The sequence below is a fragment of the Cryptomeria japonica genome, chromosome 5, assembly GCF_030272615.1.
Source record: "Cryptomeria japonica chromosome 5, Sugi_1.0, whole genome shotgun sequence".
NCBI lineage: Eukaryota > Viridiplantae > Streptophyta > Pinopsida > Cupressales > Cupressaceae > Cryptomeria > Cryptomeria japonica.
The window spans coordinates 858,299,918-858,303,971 of record NC_081409.1 but is presented as its reverse complement, the minus strand read 5'-3'; positions in this window follow the sequence as shown (position 1 = coordinate 858,303,971).

Genomic DNA, 4,054 nt, shown 5'->3' with positions numbered 1-4,054 from the left:
ATAATATTGTTTTCAACACTTTCCTTTTTAGAATCAGTGAATGTGTTATACAACTTGCTCACATTTGCCAAGTTACCATCATCAGTGATTTTATTCAGTAAGTTATCCAAAGGTGGTATCACCTATTTCTGTTTCTTCTTGGGTGTTAACTTCTTTGTCGGTTGTCTTACCGCTTGTTGCTTCTTTCTCAGAGTTCTTGTTTTCTTGGGTGGAGGAGAGGGTACCGATGAAGGTTTTCTCTTCCTATCAACTCTCTTAAATTCAACAAGTATCTCACTATCAGATGATGTGCCAACCTGTGAGATATGTGCCTTCGATTGCAATCATTCCAGTTCACTTTCCTTTATTCCAGTAAGGTTCATAACATTTTCTTTTATTTCCTTTACCTATTTTGATGCATCTCTTATATACTTTTCTCTTCTCTTCCTTTGTTTCATTGTTTGTACACCACTCTCAATTGTTTCTGCACTGCCAAAAACTTCTTTTTTTGGTTCTCTAGGTGCTTCTAACAGGGCTTTAGCATAAGTCTCAATAATATTCACATCAGCCTCATACCCCATTTCAGTTACCCATATAGTTCTAGGAAGAACTACTTCCATCCATATTTCATCTTTGTTAATCACAAAACAGATTTCCTTATCATATTTATCTACTATACTTTGTGGTAGTCTCTCTCTGGTTTTCATTTTGGCTTGGAAAGCTTTGAAATATTCAATTATATTGTTTTCCCTAGCAGTACCCATGCCGGTGAAAGCTTCTTGCAATTGTTTTCCTACCGGTATGTCATATCCAAAATCTTTTTGTCCAATACCAGGAATTTGTTTTGAAAAATACAACATAAGGCACACCAAAAGATTACCAAAATGAAATGTCCCTTTCTTGTCACCTTTTATCTTTTTCAAGTTATCTACTAGTCATCCTAAAACCATTCACACACATCTATTTTTGCATCATTATTTACCATATCATAAGCACTTTTAATGCAAAGACTAGAAACAAAATTAAGTCGATTTGTATGTGTAGTCTTGTAACCTAAAATCATACTTATGAATCTGAGATTGATATCCTTGATGTCATCTACTCTCAGAGATCTACTATCAGATGTTGCTCCTATTAAGGTCATGACTGTGTTTTTAGGTACCTTCTTTGTCTTGTCTGGTCTGCTGCTGGTTGAGGGTAATCCTGTCACTGCCCTAATTGCTTGCTGGGTGAATTTGCAGACTGAATCTAACCAAAGAAATTCTCCATGTGCTCTACTTAGGACAATTCTTACTACCTCCTCCAAAAATTCAGGGATGTTCAAGATTTCTACAAAACTTAAAGTCTCAATAATCTTGTGTTTGGGTTTGACATTTCCATTTTCATCACAAATTACTATTTTAAACATCTTTAACAATTCCACAGAACCTAATTCTTCAATATTGCAGTGAATATAAATTCTAGGGTCTTCAACATAAGCTACACCTTAAGGAATATTTGAAAATGCGCCTATGGAATCATCTTGCTTAGCTATTTCAGGAATAATTTTGAAAACGGGCCTAGGGCATTTTACAATTTCCACAATAGTAGGGTTTGCAATAAATTCGAGAGCAAAAGAGGAAGCCATTTGAAAAATACCTTAAGCTACCTGATAATGTTTGAGTGCTTGAAAGAAATCGCTTCTCTTCTTCGCCTTGAATGTCTTCGCTCGGATTTTCATGCTCTCTGCTAATTTGAATGCTTGGTATAGACACCTAAAATTGTCGAGTCTAATTAAATAAATATCTTTATTTATTTAATTAATTCTTTTATCCTCTTCTAGCCTTATTTCTCATTTAAATAAATACATTTATTTATTTAAATTACCCTTTTTCTAAATTAAATAAATATTTTATTTATTTAATTATCCCAAATCTTCTATTAATTAAATGAATCATTATTTATTTAATTAATTCATTAACCTTTTCCACCTATGACACATGTCATTCATCTCTTAATTCCTACACTACCTGCCCTCTCATTATTTTATTATTTTCACTACCTGCCCTCTAATCATAGCCGATCATTTATCTTTTACACCTCTCAATCTTGTCCCTCCATTTCTTATAGTGTCTTCTATATAAGGAGATTCTTCCTTCATTATCAACCCCTGACTAATGGACGACTCTAGCATTCGAACTTTCATATGCGATCAAGCCTACTTGCAACCATATTTCCGTTCTTTGTTGAGCTCTTGTGCACACATAAAATCTGAGAGCAAATATATCAAACAAGATCAATGGAGATAGGAAGAATGGATATCCAAACTCTATTGGACATGTGATGGTATAATCTTTGTGATTTCATTTGATTTGCATTGTCTTAGGTAATCTTCATATGTTATGGTGGATCTTTGTTGATTGTTATGCTAGGGTTTTGTGGTTGAATCTATTTATTCTTTCAATATTGTTGTTTCCATTTTCACCATAAACATTTTGGCATGCCTGGTGGGACTCTTGTCCCTTTGAATTTAACATCTTTTGTCGTAGATTTTGTGTTTTTGAAGTTGCAGATTTGACATTTTTAACAAATTTTTGACATTTTCGCGTCTGCACATCTTGGAACTGCATTTTTATTTTCTATCTCGTCTGTGACATTTATAATCGCGTCCGTGTTAACCCTTATTTTATTCTTTTTGTAGTTTGCAGGACTGCGTCTTTGCTAGAAAATCATGTTTGTGTAGCTTTTGGACATGTCTGTGTTCGAGAGGCATGTCTATGTTTGTAAGACACGTCTGTGATGAATTTAGGTGCGTTGAAGTTTTTCTATCACATTTGTGTTAGGTTTAACCGTGTTTATGTTTTATTTTTTGCATTTTAGTTTTGATCCAGTTTTGAGGTTTTATTTCGTCATTAGGATTTCAGATCTGGTTTATTTTGAACTAACATCTTGTGATCTTGCTAATGAAATTGGTGTAGCTTGTCTTGAAAGAAAAATCGTTTTGTCGAAGGCCCCTATTTCACAAAGTCTTTTGGATCTAAAATTTACCTAACTTGTGTGCTTGCAGGAAGGGGTGATCATTTGAAACAATCCAAACTACTAACAAATCTTCGTTGCACGATCTTGACAAGCGTTTTTGTTTGATATTTATTGTGTGCCTTATTTTCATATATTACCAAACACTTCAATTGGTGCACTAAAATTGAACCAGTGTCCTTTGTGTCTTGATCAATAGGGTTTTTTTATTTAATCTCTAGAGGGCTTGTCTCCCCGTGTGGTCATTAGGACTACTAGTGAGGAGAGAACGACCCAAGTAGTAGCGAGGAAAACCCACCTCTCTCAAACCACTATAAACAACTATATCCATGGTGAAAACCATGGGTAACATATGCTAATTAGTTCATACCGACATTATGTCTCCCCATAAACCTATTTGATCAAATTTATTTGATCATTTGTAGGGCGTAACCCCTACTGGCTAGGAGCCTTCTATATTTATAGAGCTAAAGTGTTGTATGTATGGCCACATGAGCGGATGCCCTTACTAGCACCTTTTTATTTTAGAAATCCAAAATCCTTCTAGTTGTTGGGTCAGGAGGTCGGACCTCTAGAGCGACCCACACACATACGGTTCTTAGTAGAGATACAAAGTTCACCACGAGGAGTTTTTGTGGGGACTAATGCTTGGCTACCCCGGAGAAGTGAGTGCCGAGGGTGGAGCCAATGGGGTCAAGCATCTAAGTATCCACTCTGAATAGCATAGCCTCAGGGAAAACCCCATTAGAGATCAACAACTATTGTCTTGGCCACATAAGAATTGTGCTTGTCTTATTTTGAACATTCAAACATTCAAGACCAAACATCAAAACATTGTGTCTTTTGTGTCTTCAAGTGTATGCAAAACAATTTTACATCAAACAACACACTTTCTTTGGAGTCATTTTTGAGTCTAAACACTTGCAAACATTGAGTCTTCATCAACATTGTGTCCTCTTGTCATAGAAAAATAGTCAAAAATTCAGATTTGGTCACAACAAATAACTTCACAAATTGAAAACATTGCACTCAGTTTCCAGAAACGTGTCTGTGACAGATA